Raw genomic sequence first — 19,042 nt, forward strand, 5'->3', positions numbered from 1 at the left:
AGCATGGATTTTTATTTCTTTATTCATTCAACAGCCATTTATTGAACACCTACTCTATATATGTCAAGGGGAATGTATGTAATTTATCTTTTTTCTTGCAAATTTGTTGGCTCATGTAAGCTTCATGAGGGCAGAGCTTTGTCTTGGTCATCACTGTGTCCAGTTCTTAAAATAGCGCTTGGCCCACAGTAATTTTTCAGTAAATATTTGTTGAGTGAGAATAGGAAGCCCAGAGTCTGAATATTAGTGCTGTCAAAACCTGGAAATTACTCTCTAGGCAGAAAGAGTCATTCCCTTTTTTGAACTCTCTATGGAGTCCTCTCTAGTCCTTCCTATAGATTTCTGGTAAAGTATCTTTCATGCATGCAACCATGGTCACTTGCTTAGTTGTGTCTGCCTCTTTGCGATCCCTGGACTGTAGCCTGCCAGCCTCCAGTGTCCATGGGATTTCCCAGGAAGAATATTGGAGCAGGTTGCCATTTCCTACTCCAGGGAATCTTGCCAACCTAGGGATCGAAGTCATGTCTCCTGCAACTTCTGTGTTGGCAGGCAGATTCTTTACCACTGAGCCACCTGGGAATCCCAAAAGCATATTTCATACTGTAATGTAATTATTGGTTTATACACTGTTCTCTTCAGCCATAGCACAAGCTTTGTCTAAAAGGGCAGAAATCATGTCTTACTCACCTTGGACTTCCCAGTGGCCTGGCATGTGGGTGGTACCAAATAATTGCTTACAGCCATGGAATGACATAATTCTTATAAAATTAACCGCCTATATCTCTGTATTTTCACATGTACATAATGACATAAAAAAACCTGAAGTACATATACTGCTCCATGCCAACAGTGCCCATTTTGTCAAGTTCTAGAAAAGATGATCTTTATACTATTCCTTTTGTTTATCTACTTTTTCTATTTTTTTCTAGGTTAAATATTATCTGTGAACTTTAATAATATAGGGGAAAACATTTAGTGTCTTTTTCTCTAACCGCTTCACATATGAAGAGATAAGTTTGTGAGATTTTGTGTGTGTGTGGCTTTCCTGGTGGCTCAGTGGTAAAGAATCCACCTACTGAGTGAGACACAGGTTTGATCTCTGTGTCGGGAAGATCCCCTGGAGGAGCAAATGGCAACCCATTTCAGTGTTCTTGCCTCTGAAATCCCGTGGACATAGGAACCTGGAGGGCTGTAGTCCACGGGGTCTCAAAAGTGTTGGACATGACGTAGCAACTAAGCAACAATAACAATGAATTTTTTTATCAGTTGGTTCAACCAAATGCATCAAGGGGGCTTGCTGAATAATGGGATCCTTTAGTCAATGGGGCACCTACTCTCAAATGTGTCTTTGGTATAAACGTGTCTCTTGGTATAAATCTGGATACTTAACTATTGGGTTTGCTTAAAGGGAGGCACACCTGTGTTGAAGAGGAAGCATGAAACGACGTGGAGTCTTAAACCGTGATGAGGAACGTGAGGCGATGGTCAGATTTACTCCGAGCATTTTCAGATTCTTGGTTGAGTACAAGTGGAAGTCTGCATACCATGTATTTAATTGTGTTATATCTTGACATGAAAAACACGTTTTCATTAATGTCTTGAAATTCCATATTTCAGTTTAGAATTCTTCAGCGCTTTGGGGTTTTAAGCTGAAACATGGCAGCATGAACCCAGCTTACCCTGGGTCCACTGCCTGTTCCCTTTCTGGTTGTACCCCTAGCCGTCTTGTCCTGTAAGGAGCCTATTGCATCTGTGTCTGGATACGCCTACATGTCCATTCTCAACTCGTCATAAAGAACCATCTCTTATGTTAAGGTTGGACCCTGGTTTACTTTTGCAGGATGGATCAGGGATGTGCAGCTATAGAATTGGCTTCTGGGTCATCTGGGAAGACAGTGTCGGAATTCTGAATACCCAAAATGCATCTTAGAAAGTAGAAGATGTACTCTGGAATGTTCCTAGGCCTTGTATCCCATGGGGGGAAGGCACAGCCTAAGGAAGGCTGAAGCCGGCTCAGGGAAGTGGCCTCCTCTAGCTCAGGCCTAGGAGTGTTGCTGCCAGTGGTCGACATGCACTGGAAGACTGCCTCATGGCTCCCAATCTAAGGACAGATCCATGCTTCCTGAATCACAGGCGCAAAGATCCCCTTAGGTTTGGACCGATGTTAATGATCCAGTGGTCTCGAATTTTAACATGTGTCAGAGTCTCTTGGGAACGGATCAGAATGAATACTCGGTCTGTGCTTTGATGAACTGCTGATGCCCCTTGGGTAATGATGACAGCCATGCCCAGGCCACTGCCAAATTCCTAACTTTGAAGAGAGCATGCATGGGAGGTACTTAGCATAGTGGTAAGCCCTTAATAATTGGTAGCTGTCATTATTGTTATTATTGTTACAATTAGTATGAGTTGATTCCCATGTCTTCCCATCCAAGAAAGGCCAGCAAGGTTGTGTAATTTTCTCTTGCTGAGTGAGAACTAAGAAGGAGTTTGTATGTTTCACATTTGTCACTGTCATCCTTGTCATGCTTGTCTGTCATCATCAGGTTCCCATCCTATAAACATGTTCTTCATCTCCTTGCCCTAACTTCATGACCAAGCTCGCTTAGCCTTTCTATTTTGGTGCTACAGTTTGACTTTGTTTTCATATACAGAGTGAACAAAAATTCGTGGGACTTTCTTATTTATTTATTTTTAATTTAAGGGACTTTCTTATTTAGATGCCCATGACTGGGGCAGAATGAAGGATCATGTGTTAGTTTTTTACCTTGAAGTTTAGTTATTTTTGCTTCTGCTAGAAAGAAAAAGAAGCGGGAGGAAAGTTCTTTCTTGAGGAGTTATTAAGGAGGAGGGAAGCAACTTTCCTTCAAGAAACACTCAGGAGGGTGGTGGTGAGTGGGGGAGGATAGGATGTTGGAGATAACCAGAGCTCTCTGTATACCACTGGAATTGTCACTCCAAAGTAGCTGATGGATCATGAGGCCTAAGGAAGGTGCAGAAGTGGACTTTCCTTGTTAACATTCTACTGGGAAATAGGAATTTTCAAGAAGGAGACTTCTCAAACCCTTTCGCTTTGTCTAGAGCTGACTCTGATCTTTGTAGTGTCCAAGAGACACAAAGGAGAGGGTTTCGGAATTTATATGTTAGTTGATGAGTCCAGTTATGACCAACCTAGACAGCATATTCAAAAGCAGAGACATTACTTTGCCAACAAAGGTCCATCTAGCCAAGGCTATGGTTTTTCCAGTGGTCATGTATGGATGTGAGAGTTGGACTGTGAAGAAAGCTGATCGCCGAAGAATTGATGCTTTTGAATTGTGATGTTGGAGAAGACTCTTGAGAGTCCCTTGGACTTCAAGGAGATCCAACCAGTCCATCCTAAAGGAGATCAGTCCTGGGTGTTCACTGGAAGGACTGATGTTGAAGCTGAAACTCCAACACTTTGGCCACCTGATGCAAAGAGCTGACTCATTTGAAAAGACCCTAATGCTGGGAAAGATTGAGGGCAGGAGGAGAAGGGGACGACAGAGGATGAGATGGTTGGATGGCATCACCGACTCAATGGACATGAGTTTGGGTGGACTCTGGGAGCTGGCGATGGACAGGGAGGCCTGGCATGCTGCGGTTCATGGGGTCGCAAAGAGTCAGACATGACTGAGCAACTGAACTGAACTGATGAGTCCAAGACAGCAGGCTGCTTCCTCTTTTGACTCTCTATGCATGGGGTAGTCTGTTGTCTTCTGCTTTCTGCCTTGTGTCAAATGCTTTATTTGGTTTGCTTAGGTGATATGAACCTGGAGGAGTAAGGCAAAATTTAAAAATAGTAGGGACTCAGCCCAAAGTGGAAAATATGTAGTGATTATTGAGAAACCAAGGCTATACACATGAGGAGACAGAGAACAACCAACAGGACCATGTTGGAGGGATAAAGAGAATTGCCATCCTCTGAGATACTCTACCATGTTGTCTTGTCTCTGAAGAGTTGAAAAGTCATATGATGAGTACTGAGGAGAGTTGGACTATAGTCTTAAAAGTATCACTTCTGCTCTAGGTCGATTGCCTCTTTGTTGCAACCAGAGGATCTTTCATTTCCTTTCAGTTCTAAGAATGTTATTTTTATACATATATTTTATATAAGACACATGGTAACCAGAAAGATCTTTTGTGTAGCAGATACACAAAAGATTAACAGAGGAATCAAATCATGCTGCCACAAAAGTCATCAAATCACAAGGCAAGGTAGCAAGAGAAGAAGCAAGGAACCAAAGAACTTGAGAATAGCCATAAAATAATGAACAAAATGATAATAGTAGGTCCTTATCTATCAGTAATTACCATAAACATAAATGGATTTAACTTTTCCAGTCAAAAAAAATGGCTTAGTGGATACAAAAATTAGATCCAATGATATGTTGCTCACAAGAGACTGTCTTTAACTAAGTGTAATGGGCTGAGAGTCAAGGGATGGATAAAGTTATTTCAAACAAGAGGTAGCCAGAAGAAAGCAGGGTTAATTATACATAGAGCAAACAAAATAGACTTCAATCAAAAAATGATCAAAAGAGACAATGAAGGTAGTTATATAAGAAAGGAGTCGATTCATGAAAAAGGTATAACAGTTGTAATTATTTATGTAGCCAACACTGAAGCACTTAAATGTGTAAAGTAAACACTAACAGAACTAAAAGGAGAAATAAACAGCAATAAAATCACAGTTGTGGACTTTAATGCCTCACTTTTAAGAATGGATAGGTAATCCTGACAGAGAACCAATAGGGAAAAGCAGATTTGAACAATGCTATAGACCAAATGACTTAATAGACATTAAGAGAACATTCCATCCATCCAGAGAAGAAACACATTAAGTGCACATGGAACAATTTCTAGAATAGATCATGTGTTAGATCATAAAGCAAGTCTCAACAAATCTGAGACAGTAGAAATTATATCAAGTGTGTATTCTGACCACAGTAGTGTGAAACTTGAATAGCAAGGGAAAGCTGAAAAATTCACAGATATGTGGGAACAAAACAGCACACTTCTGAACAACTGATGGATCAAGAGGAAAAGGGAACTACAAATTATCTTGAGACAAATGAAAATGGGAACGCAGTGTATCAAAATTAATGGGATGCATCAAAGTCGATTCTAAGATGGAATTTTATACCAGTAAATGTATCCTTCAAAAAAAGAGATCTTAGACAACCTAACTGTATACCTCAAGGAACCAAAGAAAGAAGAAGCTAAGCTCAAAGTTACCAGAGGGAATGAAATAATAGACGAAAGCAGCAATGGATGAAATAGAGAACAGGAAAACAATAGAGAAGATTAATGAAACTAAGTTCTTTCAGAAGATAAAGCATAAGACCTTAAAATAACCAAGAAAAAAAGGACCCAAATCAGTGAAATTATAAATGAAAAAAAATTACAATGGATGTCACAGAAATACAAAAGATCATGAGACTACTATGAATAGTTATCTACCAACAGTTTGCCTGACCTAGAAGAGAAAAGTTTCTAGAAACATACAACCTATCAAGACTCAGTCATGAAAAACAGAAAATTTGAACAAACCAAAAAGAAAAGATTGAACCAGTAATCATAAAGTTTCTGACAAAGAAAACCCGTGACTAGATGGTGTCATGGTGAACTATACCAAACCTTTAAAGAAGAATTAATGCCAATCCTCCTCAAACTTTAACAAAAAGATGAAAAGAAGGCAACATCCCCAAACTCATTTTGCAAGGCCAGAATTACCCTAACAAAGTCAGATGAGAGCCCAACAAGAAAAGAATACTATAGGCAGTATCTCTGATGAATATCAGTGCAAAAATTGTCAACAATATACTAGCAGACCATATTCAACCACACATTAAAAGTATCATAGAGTGTGATCAAATGGGATTTATCCGTGGAATGTAAGTTTGGTTCAATATATGCATTTCAATATGTGCAATGTCATATATCACATTACTAGAATGAAAGATAAAATCATATCATTTCAATCAATGAAGGAAACACATATGATGAAATTTAATATCCATTCATGATAAAAACTCTGAGAAAATTGGGTGTAGAAGGAATGTAGCTCAATGTAATAAATGCTGATATGACAAATCCATAACTAACACCATACTCAATGGTGAAAAGTTAAATGCTTTTTTCTAAGATCAGTAACAAGACAAGGGTGTTTGCTTTCACCAGTCTTATTCTAATAGTAATGGAAGTCATAGCCAGAGTAATCAGGTAAGAAAAAGAAATAAAAGACATCTAAATTGGAAAGAAAGAAATAAAATTGTCTTTGCTTGCACATGACATAATCATATATATTAGTAGAAAATCCCAAAGATCCCCCCAAAACCACTAGAACTAATAAATCCAATGAAGTTGCAGAATATGAAATCAACACAAAAGGATCAGTTTTATTTCTATACACTAACAAGTTTTCTGAAAAAGAATGAAAGAAAGCAGTCCTGTTTATAATAGCATCAAAAAAATGAAACACTTAGAAATAAACATAACCAAGGAGTTAAAGGATCTGTACACTGACAACTATAAGAGATTGATGAAAGAAATTGAAGAAATAAATAAAATATACTATGTGGTCACAGACTGGAAGAATTAATATTAGTAAAATATCCATACCAAAGTCATCTATAGACTCAATGCAATCCCTATCAAGATTCCAATGACATTTTTTTAAAGTAGAAAAAACAATCCTGAATTTTCTATAGAACCACAGAAGACTCCGAATAGCCAAAACAATCATGAGAAAGAACAACGAAGCTGGCAGTGTCACACCTTTTGATAAAATGTAGTAATCAAAACCCTATGGTATTGGCATAAAAACAGATACATAGACCAAAGGAACAGAATCACAAGCCCAGAAATAAACCCAACCATATATAGTCAAATAATATTTGACAAAGGGCTCAAGAATACTTACAAACTTTCCTGGTGGCTCAGATGGTAAAGAATCCACCTGCAATGTAGGAGAGCCATGTTCGATCCCTGGGTGGGGACGATCCCCTGGAGAAGGAACTGGCAACCCACTCCAGTATTCTTGCCTGGAAAATCCCATAGACAGAGGAACCTGGTGGGCCACAGTCCATGGACTCGCAGAGTCAGACACGACTGAGCGACTGAGCATAGTTCATAGTTCAAGAATACTTAGTGGGGAAAAATAGTTTCTTCAATAAATGGTGTTGGAAAAACTGGATATTCAAGTGCAAAGAATGAAACTGGAGGCTTATATTATTTACTTACAAAAGTTCCTTGATATTGATCTTGGCAATGACTTCATGAGCATGACATGAAAAGTACAGGGGGCAAAAGCAAAAATCTGTAAGTAGAACAGTATCAAACTAAAAAAACCCTGTTTTCTTCTTTTGAACAACAAAAGAAATCAGCCAAATGAAAAGGCAGCTTATAGAATGGGAGAAAATATTTGCAAACCACTTATCTGATAAGGGGTTAGTATCCAATGTATATGAGAAACTGTTAGAACTCAGTAACAAAAAAACAAATAATGCAATTGAAAAATTTACAAAGCACCTGAATAGACTTTTTTTTTCCAAAAACGTATTCAGATGGCCAACAGATACATGAAGAGGTGCTCAACATCAATAATTATCAGGAAAATGCAAATCAAAACCACAAGAATGGCTGTTATCAGTGCTAGCAAGAACATGGAGAAAAAGGAACTCTTCTGCACTGTTGGTGGGAATGTAAATTGGTTCAGCCACTATAGAAAACAGTATGGAGGTTCCTTGGAAAATTAAAATTGAACTCACATATGACCTAGTAACTGCACCTCTGCATATATATCCAAAGGAAATGAAATAATTACCTTGAAGAGATATTGGCACCCTTGTGTTCAATGTGGCATTATCTTATGATAGCCAAGATGTGGAAACCTAAGTGTTTATTGATGGATGAATGGGAAAAGAAAATGTGAGAATATATGTGTGTATATATGTAAATGTATATATGCATGTATTTATATATGTGTGTTATAAACATGTATGTATATAAATATTATTCAGCCATAAAAATAAAGAATTCTTGTCATTTGTGACAAAAGGGATGAACCTTTTGGGCATTTTGCTAAGCGAAATAAATCTGAGAAAAATACTATATGATCTCACTTTATGTAAAATCTAAAAAAAACCTGGACTCATAGAAACAGTATATATTGGATGTTGGTGGGGGTGGTCTGGTGGGGGAAATGGGTGAAGTAGTCAAAAGGTATAAACTTCCAGTTATAAGATGAGTAAGTTATGGGGGATGGAATGTACATCCTGGTGACTATAGTTAACAATACTATATCGTATACTTGAAATTTGGTGAGAAAGTATCTGTTTAAAGTTCTCCACACACACACACACACACACACACACATAAATTAAAATGATGTGAGATGATCAGTGTGTTAACTAACCTTCTTGTGTTAATAATTTTAAAATACATATATCAAATCATAAAGCTTCTTTACCATCTGAGCCACCAGGGAAGCCCAGACTTGTAAAATGTTGTATCTCAGTTATATCTCCATGAAGCTGGGAGGGATAATTTATTCATAAAATATTAATTATACCCTTATTTAGGGGATCATTTTGGGTGCTGAAAGTACATAAACAAGTTACTGTCGAATCACTGTGTGCTCATTGACTTAGTGACTGTTGTTGAGTACCTGCTCTTTTCCAGGCACATTGCTCATTGTTGGGAATACTAAAGTGATTAGAGACATAGATTTTGTTCCTATGGCTACTGTCCCATGTTCCCATGCAGCTACTGTCTTGTAGGAGTGCCTGTCCACTCAGTGTATGCTGATCAGTGGATCTTGGTATCAGAAAATAGGATGAAGGGAGTGCCTGGAATTAGGAGAAGAAATGTTAGCGATTTAAGGCATTTACCAAGCATTTTTCATTCTTTTTAAGTCTTAGCTGAAATAATCACCTTCTCATAGAAGCCCATCCTGGCCACTTGATTTAGTACTACAGTCTCGACTCTTTGAAGTTCCTGATCCTCTTATTCTGGTCTTTTTCTTCTTCCCTTACTATTGCCTGTTACCACTGATTACTTTCCAGCATGTGATATAATTTACTTATTTATTGGAATTTTGGGGGATGATTTGTGTACCTTGCGCTAAAATACGTGTTCCACAAAGGCTGAAATCTTGGCCCTCCTTGTTCAGCAATGTATCCCAAGTGCCTGAAAGTGTAGTGGGCACTTGAAAGATATTTGTTGAATGGATTAATAAGTGACTGCATGGCTGAGGCATAGAGTATTATTACACTGTTGGAGGAAACTTGGTGTATTATTCAGTAAGTCGTTAATCTTGAGACATTGATGGGCATTAACCTACTAATGTGAAAGTCTTTTGTTTTGAGGGGTGATGATGTGTAATGGCAAAACAAGATGTATTTTCTTTGGTAAAGTGTGACTGACCCCAGGGTAATTCAGCATCTAACTTTGCTCAGGGAAAGCCCTCAGCTGTTGACTTGCTTAAGTTGGGCTGAGCTGTCAGAAATATCTTTGCTTCATATAAATTTTAGGATTACTTGTTCCTAGTTCTGTGAAAAATGTCTTGGGTAATTTGATAGAGATTGTATTAAATCTGCAGATTGCTTTGGGTAGTATGGTCATTTTAACAATATTAATTCTTCCAATCCAAGAGTATGGGATATCTTCCCATTTCTTTAAATCATCTTCAGTTTCCATAATTAGTGTTTTGTAGTTCTCAGGATATTGAGGAGCCTGGTAGGCTGCAGTCCCTGGGGTCGCTAAGGGTCGGACACGACTGAGCGACTTCACTTTCACTTTTCACTTTCACACATTGGAGAAGGAAATGGCAACCCACTCCAGTGTTCTTGCCTGGAGAATCCCAGGGACGGGGGACCCTGGTGGGCTTCTGTCTATGGGGTCACACAGAGTTGGACACGACTGAAGTGACACAGCAGCAGCAGCAGTAGTTCTCAGGATATGTCTTTTGCCTCCTTGGTGAGGTTTTATCCCTAAGTATTTTTTTAATGCAATTTTAAAGGGGATTATTTACATTCCTTTTCTGGTATTTCATTGATAGTGTAAAGAAAGGCAACCAATTTCTGTATGCTCATCTTGTATTCTACCAGCTTACTGAATTTGTTGATCAGTTCTGGCAGTTGTGCGCAATCTTTAGGATTTTCTTTATATAGTATCATGTCATTTGCATATAATGACAATTTAATCTCTTCCCTTTCAATTTGATTACCTTTTCTCTCTACTCCTTTGTACAACAAATAATCACCAACAACACATCATCCAGCCCAAACTCTTCGATTAGTACTAGTATGTTCTCTTGACGAGGATTGCTGTGATGTGTTTTGTGTTGCCTCTAGGCTAGCCACCCTGAGAGCCCCCGTGCTCTTGCATGATGCTCTGACTTGAGCTCCAGGTCCCATATTTCCTGGTCAAAAACTTTTCTTCATATTAACCCAGAGTATACTTTTTGTTTTGTTGAAATAAAGTATTTCTCCTCTCTTGGTCTTGTATGATGTGGTTATACTTGCCACCAGGCAATAGAAGGTGCTGTAAGCTGTCCTCTCAGCTGAGATTCCTAATTTTCCCCTGCACCCACTCTGAAGCATCACGCCCTAACTCCATGAACCTACTCAAGTGTTTGTGAGATGCAGAAAGCCTGATACACAGCACTGCTTAGAAAACTCTCATACCTTTGATCACTGTAAGTTGCTTACACATTAATTGTAAACTGTGTGTGTGTGAGGGCGGGTAGGCAGATGGGCAAGACCTGGGGGAGGGTGGCCAAGAGTAATTCTAAGGGATCAAATACATCAGCTTCCTCCCCAAACTCTCCTCCTTGTTTAGTAAGTGAGGACACGTGAAAGTGGAACATTTGGCACTTTGCACCAATATTATGGTGTAAAATTATAGTTAGGAATATTGTGTAAAAATCGTAATAGGTTGCAGTTATAGCTATGGTGAGAACAGCAGGCAAGACTATAAGCTTTAATTTATGTTGTGCTTTGGACATTTTTCAGAAACTATTTACCCATTACCTCTTAGGTCAGTGGCCTAATAATGCAACAAAGCACTTTTTGAAATTGCAGATAATTTTCAGTGCTCAGATCTCTGTGTAGTATTGATGGGGAGGGTGGTTGATTAGGACCTTGGGAATTGTGCTTGATGGGAACAATCTGGAAGGAGTGAAAAATTATTAAACACACACAGCGGGAGATGGAGGATTTACCATTGTCGTGCGGTGCTATTAATTCTCATTGCTCGGTACAGCGGCTTGATTGCATACTGTGAATACTGTTTATTGGAGAATGGGTACAATTTTGCTGCAGTTGTTGTAATGTAATACTAAATGCTAATTAGGCTTCTAACAATAATTAGAACCTCTTGCCAGACTTAGAAATAGAAACACTCAATTGAATTTACAGAAACAAAGACCTTTAAGCTATGCCAGTAGCAGCATCGACTTCAAAAGTTTTTTACGTTTTTAGTTACAGAATTGCCAACACATATATTTTTTTTATGGTGTGCATAATGAGTTCATTTATGTTCTCAATAGGATTATTTTTAAAATGGGATAAAGCAAACCTCCTCCTCCCCATCTGATGAAGAAAACCTACAAACACAGGTATAAACTGAAATGCACCTTTGTTACCATGCAGATGGCAAGTGCAGTGCTCCTGGGTGTGTGGGGAAGGCGGGGCTGGGCTAGGAGCTTGGCTGATGGGGGATTTGGCTCTATTGTGGATACTTTTCCTGTGAACCCATCCATGTCCCCTCTCTTCACACACACACACACACACACACACACACACACACACCAGTTATCACCTGATTGCCTGAGTTGTTTCATTTTTTTTAGCTGCTTTGCTTTGTCAAACTTTTCAAGTCTATTGCTTTGTCAAACTTTTCAAGTCTACCAGGATGGCAGACTCTCAGCAAAGTAGGGAGTGTGTCAGGTTGAGCTGTGAGCAGTAATTAGCTGAGAATTTCCCTGGCATTCTTTGGGCCTTGTGATTTTACCACATCACTGCTGGGCTGGAGGCTTGGGCGGCTCCCAGAAATGTGGCCATGGACAAGTCAAGGAGGTCAGCAGGACTTGGACACGTTCTTTTGGCCATAGACACTGTTGTAGCTTGTGACCTGGGTTTGTTTGGCAGCACTTGACTAAGGCCTTTGTTGTTGGGGTCTCAACACTATATTTAATTTCCTCATTTTGTTTTGTTTTGAAACCCAGAAGTACAAAAACTTAAGCAAACATCATTGACCCTCCCTTCGTAAATACATCACGTGAAACAATGGAGAATGCCTCCCCTCCTTTTAATTTTAACTGAGCTGAAGTTGATGAGCTGGTCTTTGGTGTGAATAATTAGCTGCTTGACATGATGTATCATGTTACCCCTTTGTCTGGAGCCATCAAGGTAATAGAAATAGAATCCTGAAGCCCTATTCTGAAACAGTATTAAAACAATTGTAAGCTCTGCTGCTGCACAGGTGCCAAATTTCTGGTTAAAGTGAGTTCTCACAGGTTTCACTGGCTATGGGGAAACAGGTTTTATGATGGAAACACTGGAAGCCCAGTTCTGTGCCAGCCTCCAGCATGAAGCATGGCTAGCAAAGAAGCAAGTTTTGATGACTCTCTGGTTTTGGTTAGAGTGGTCATTTATAGAAGCTGTTAAAAACAGTAAAGAAAAAAAAATGTTCATAGAAACTTCCATTTTCATGCCTTTCTTAATATTTCAACAAGTTCTCATCCAACTTAACTCCTTCCCCCAATTAAGGAAATCAATCATTCCTGCCCCCAGCCCCACCCTCCTCTGGTAAATTTTTGTGGTTTTTTTGGTTATTGTTGTGGCTTCCTTTGAGTTCCTTTCATTTTTGTGTTTGACCTTCTCAACTTGTCTCCTCCTTACCAAATGCTCCCTCTACTGGTGGGGCCTTTGTCTTTTGGGTGGGCGTGTGCATGTGCTCAGTCGCTTTAGTTGTGTGCAACTCCTTGTGACCCCCTGGCCTGTAACCCACCAGGCTCCTCTGTCCTTGGGATTTCCCAGGCAAGAATAATGGAGTGGGTTGTCATTTCCTTCTTCAGGGGATCTTCCTGACACAGAGATCAAACCCAAGTCTCCCACATTGCAGGCTGAGTCACCGAGGGCCCCACATCAGAGCTGCTTATTCAGGTTACCCAAGCCAGGTTCTCTGCTCAGAAATACGTGATCCATGTTCTTTCTCTACTTTTCACTGAGTTGGAAGAGGTTTCTCTTTGTGTCTCTTTTGGATTCCCCGTGGCCTGTATGAGCTTGGTGACATGACTTGATTCTGTCCTCTGCCTGATTCTTACACAGTGGTGGTGGTAGTGGTGGTGGTGGGGTCTCGTTGTTTAACTGGGAGAAGGTCAACTGTTTATAGTGATCTCCTGATTTCATACCAGATCTCCATATTCAGGGTGGAAGAGGGCAGCAGTCAGTAATCAGTGACCCCAAATCCTTGACTCCAGTGTCCAGCTGCCTCTGTGCCAGAGTGCTGCACGAGGTGAAGCAGCCCAAACCCATGTTTGGTCCTAACAGGGTTAAATCCGGCTCCGTGACTGGAAGCGGGTGGCGTACATTTGCCTGTCTGGCAGTTTCTATGAAGTATGCCAATGAAATTTCTAAGGAGGCACTGTGGGAGCGTTTTAGTTGGCATTTTAGCAAATACACTCAATTGCTAGAGGTGCTCACGGTGTGTTTTTTCCCTTTCTGAGGAGACAGTTTTGCTCATGCTGGTCTGCAGAGAGTCTGTGAAAGATGAGGCCTGAGCGAGTCCCATGCTCGCTTTCTCTTTTATGGTTACATTTTTCTCGTTCACAAGTCAGTGGCACCTGCAAATGGAAGGCTCGCTGAGGTAGCACCTGGCTGATTAGCAACTTGTGCTTGGTCCCCCCTCACACACTGACCGTTAAATTACCTCCTATCCTGCTGGGGCCCTGTGGCCGCCACCCAGGGGCCAGTAGAGGTCACTTCAGTATGGCGGCCATGGCCTGTGTTTTCCCACAGCCTGTCACATGTAACCAGCCCGGCGACTTTGACAAAGTACCGCAGGGTGACCTGGTAGTCTCGGGTCAGAGTGAGAGAAATTGGTGTTGTACTAAGATGTATGTTAATACATATATTATTTATATGGGCATTAGCGAATGCTATTGTTGCCTCAGCACAAACCCAGGCCCAGGGATTGGCCTTCGGGGTTCGGCAAGCTCACTTTCTCATGTTCCTCCCCACCCCCTCCTCGCTCATGAATAATTAAAAACTTAAATTACTTGCCATGTACAAAATTCATATGCTGGGGAAAATAGCTACATGAAAATTAATTTTCTGTTCTGTGAGACTGACGGGAAATCAATTAATCTTGATGTATTATTTTATGCAGAACAGGGTGCAAGAACCTGCAGAGAGAATGACTACAGCTGTTCTTGTTGGTCGGGCCATATATTATCGTTGGCGGGTTTGACAGCTTCTGAAGGAAATGGCTGAGGGGTATCAGGCAGGTGAATCAACTGTAAAAATTTATTGGAGGATACAAACTGTTTCCAGGGGACTGATATAAAACTCACACTTGAGAACTGAAGTATTGAATGTTTTTGTGACTGAAGCAGCTTGTTGTCAATATTTATAGCTTTTCTCTTTGTTACATGTCCTATTTGTTTGATTAACTAGTCAGATGTTAGTGTCTGTCTGTAATTTATCTGTTGTGCCTTCTGTAGCATTTTTGATACATAAAGATTTACCACTAGATAAATAAGGCAGCTCACACAATGCAATATGCTAAATAAAATGACAGAGCTGTTTACAGCATGTTACAAGTTTTATAACTCACGAGGTAGATCAGTAACTTTTGTTTACGGGTGTCACAGTTAGTTGAAACATGTCTCAATGTATTAACTACTATGGGGTAAACAAGGCCCTCTTAAATAAGCAGAGATTATAATCAACACATACCTCATGGTAAATCATTTAAGAGGCTCCATAAAAACATTTATGTACAGCCATACATTATGCATACATTTCTGAAATAAAATAAAATAAATGTGTGCTTTTAGAATAGGATGTAGTTACATTCCTTTGCCATGACGTCGTCATCAATTTCCCCCATGGATGATGGAGATGCGGTGTTCAGACAAATGCTGACGCAGACAGACGGGAGCAGGCAGCTGAGGGGTGGTGGCTGACAGGTGACTTCAGGAAAGGCTTCTGGGAAAGCTTGTGTGTGCCGGGGGCACTACCAGGCAGCATGGTGGCTGGCAGGGCTGGGCAGTCACAGCTGCTCATCCTCCCTCAGTCCTAAGGTGGGTCCTTGAGGCTGACTTCACATGGCCTTTGGGGAGCCCCCGCATGACATGTGGATCTAGGGAGACCTGAGAGCCAATGTACAGAACGCTTCACCAAGAGCCCCAGCATGACTCCCTGCTTCTCATCTGTCACCAGGCAAGGTGGGGGCTAAGAAGCAGGAGGACTGTTGGCCTCCTAGGAGATTGGCATGAACACTAGGGTGCCCTCAACCCTACATCGAGGGTCGAAAAGTTATCTTGTACTGGGTGGTGTACTGTCCAGATATCGGGCTCAGGGAGTTGCAATGAGAGTTTCAACTCCTGTTGGTCAGTGTCAGACCATACTCAGTAAATAATCTTTGAGACAGATGACATGATTTGTTATTCAGTTGCTAATGATTCATAAATGGCTTTCGTTAATAGGACTTAATGTGGAGGACATTATGACATTTTACCACCTTTCTCAATAGAAGAATAGAATGGACTGTGAGAGGCACCTGAGGGTACCTTGCATTGGTCTATTCTTTTTACTCTTTCTGAAGCCTCTCATATATGTGGAATGTAATTAATCAGGATATTAAGGTATGTTTGGTAATTTATAAGAGGAACTTTTTTCATCTAACTAGTTTGAGGGCAGTGGTTGGGGGTGGCTCTGTAACAAATTACCACAAACTTAATGGCTTGACATTTATTTGTTTAATGTTTATTATCTGTAAGGGAGGCAGGCTTGCCTAGGTTCTTGGCTTAGATTTTTTAAGGCTGAAATCAAGATGCTTATCAAGATGCGTTTTTCACCTGAAGAGTCTGGGAGCTCAACTTCTGAACTTATTCAGGGTGTTGGCAGAATTCAGTTTCTTATCTTTGTAGGACTGAGGTCTTCATTTTCTTGGTGGCTGTTTGCTAGAGTTCACTCTGAGCTTCTGGAGAATACTCTCAGGCTCATTCCTCCGCCACTCCTTCAAGCAAGGTGCATCTCCTGTTGACGCTTACACTTCAAGTGGTTCTGACTTCCTCAGAGAAAATCTCTGCTTAAAAAAAAAAAAGGCTCACATGATTGGGTTATCTAGTTAATTCTCTATATCTTACAGCCAATTGACTGTAGCTGCAAATACCCTTTTACTATTGGACATAATCATGGAAGTACCACCATGGGGCAAAGGTTGTGGAAGTCATCCTTGAATCCTATCTACCAAGGAGTATTTGGTGTGATGTTTATGATGTAGATTTTTAGAGCAGTACTGTTCTTAGTCTTTTTTGCCTGATGTACTCTGCATATAAGTAAGTGGGGTGACAATAAATATAAGCAGCCTTGACATACTCCTTTCCCAATTTTTAACCAGTCCATTTTTCCAAGGTCCTTATAGTCAAAGCTATGGTTTTTTCCAATAGTCATGCACAGATGTGAGGGGTGGACCCTAAAGAAGGCTGAGCGTCAAAGAATTGATGCTTTCAAACTGTGGTACTGGAGAAGACTCTTGAGAGTCCCTTGAGGGATCAAACCGGTCCATCCTAAAGGAAATCAACTCAGAATATTCACTGGAAGGACTGATGCTGAAGCTGAAGCTCTAGTACTTTGGCCACCTGATGCAAAGAGCTAACTCATTGGGAAAGACCTTGATGCTAGGAAGGATTGAGGGCAGGAGGAGAAGGGGGTGACAGAGGATAAGATGGTTGGGTGGCATCACCAACTCAGTGGACTTGGATTTGAGCAAAATCCAGAAGATAGTGAAGGACAGGGAAGCCTGGTGTGTCGCAGTCCATGGGTTGCAGAGTCTGACACAACTTAGGGACTGAACGACAACAGTTCTTAGTCTTTACCTTTCTTTTTGAACCCACAACCTGGCCTGGAAAAAAGAGGTCCAGCTCTGTGTGGGTTCTGTCAACAAATATATGTGGACTGCCTGCTATACATAGTGAGCCCTAGGGGCAGGAGGTAAAAATCTCTGTAAGATATACATTTCCGTACTCTCTCCACAACAAAGCTTTTCATACACGTACACTCATCCTGTGAGATCATTAACCAATCAAGGCACTTAAGGACAGGTGCGAAGTGAAGTGGAGTGGAAGGGTAAACCCCTGCAAAGTGAAGTGGACAGGAGAAGACTTCAAGGGAGCAAATGATCAGCAAGATGTGAAAGCCACACAGTTGGACCAGCTGGAGAGGAAGGGGCCAGGGCACAAAAGTCGCAGAGAGGTTACTGTTGGGGAAACAGTGGGAAGTTAAGTGGAGGTGGAGTAGAGAGTCTTCCCACTTTTGATTAGACCTCTACCCCCTTGTGGAGGTGGGTGGGAGGTGCACTGTTGTTGATGATGTTCAGCCAAAGGAGGACAAAGAAATCACGTGACATCCCTTACTCTTAAAGAAGTGTCCCGAAGGATCCAGACCCTCCATCCTTGCCGACAAGCCTTGTGGTGAGCCTCGTTATTCCTGGGGTACAGGGTACTCAGTGTGATAACTCAGTGTGTACCAAAGGTTTGCACTCTGGGCTGCATGATATAATCCCATGGGAAGCTTTAAAAAAAAAAAATTTACTAATGCTCAGAGCAAAATTGTTCTGGATGGGGTGGGAGATCGGTGTTTTATTGAAAAGTTCTCTGGGAAGTTTTAATACCATTCAGGCAGGGTGAGAACCACTTTACTGTCTTACAGGTATGCACAAAGTGCTGGGGGATCTCTGAGGTTCTCTGTGTATAGGAGGTGACTTTGGAAGTGGGGCCTTGAAACTTGAGAAGGACTTCACCAAGTTGACAGCGGGGATGGGGCATTTTAGGCGAAGGGCGAAGGAGGTTTACAGTCTGCATGGAGACTAGTGAGAGCCCAGTGGTTCATGCACAATGGAATTGGGACGAGGCTGCTGAGAAACAAAGCCAGAAGGATGGATCCAGGTGAACCTTGAAATGAGTACACTTGCATTTTGCAAAACAAAAAAACAAAAAAAAGCAAAACCCTTTACTCTCAAGGATTTGTGTTGTTCCAACTTGACCTTCCCCTACAAGTTAATCCAAACGACTGAGGTTTGACTCCCATGTTCGGTTTCTCCAGGACCGGCTTTGATTTTTCTCAGAAGTAGAGCTGGTGTTTATTCTCCTAGCAGCTCTGTGTACACACACTGCCCATGGAACTGCCTGAGCTGAGCCGTGGTCCCTCTGAGAACTGCTTCCTGTTTGGTCTGGTACCTCCTAAGCCTGCCTTTCTTCCTTGCAGTCTGCAGTTGTAGAAACATGCAGTATTTGAAGTTTGGAGGAGATCAATTTTTCATCCTTTCCTTAGTGGGGTGAAGAATATTTCAAACACCACTGGAGACCAAAGAGCTCGGAGAAGTTTTGAAAAAGCTTGGGAAATAGGCCACATGCTTCACACTTCATTTTCTTTCCCCTCTCTTTTTTCATTGTTTTACTTAATTAAAATATTGTAATGCAAGAAGGAGAGATGAGGCAAATATTTAGAGAAAGGAAAGGAAGTGGGTTCATTTTTAAACTGACTTGAAGCAGGCATGGCGTTCATTATTTAATGGTTTGAAATAATTCTGAGTGTTTAGTAATGTAAATCCCGAAATGTTCTTCCTGCCTCTGAGGCGATAAAGAAAAACTGTGAGCTGGAGCCGGATTGTTCCTGAAAACCCTCGCCAGCGTGGCCCCCACCCCCACCCCATGCATCTCCCTCTCCCAAACCAACAGAAAAATTGGAACATTTTTGGGTCCAAGTTTCACAGATGTTAAGCATTT

At 40.9% G+C, this 19,042-nt stretch overlaps 1 protein-coding gene and 1 pseudogene across 2 annotated transcripts in view; both read left to right on the forward strand.

The window, feature by feature from the left end:
• The window catches only part of LRMDA (leucine rich melanocyte differentiation associated), a 1,238,587-nt gene that overhangs the window by 314,504 nt on the left and 905,041 nt on the right, over positions 1–19,042 (forward strand). The gene's annotated exons all lie outside the window — the stretch shown is intronic.
• Positions 1–19,042, forward strand: part of LOC148775967 (FUN14 domain-containing protein 1 pseudogene) — a 387,926-nt pseudogene that overhangs the window by 307,741 nt on the left and 61,143 nt on the right. The gene's annotated exons all lie outside the window — the stretch shown is intronic.

The sequence above is a fragment of the Moschus berezovskii genome, chromosome 12 (assembly GCF_049115385.1).
Source record: "Moschus berezovskii isolate FMDL1 chromosome 12, NW_MosBer_1.0, whole genome shotgun sequence".
NCBI classification, from domain to species: Eukaryota; Metazoa; Chordata; class Mammalia; order Artiodactyla; family Moschidae; genus Moschus; species Moschus berezovskii.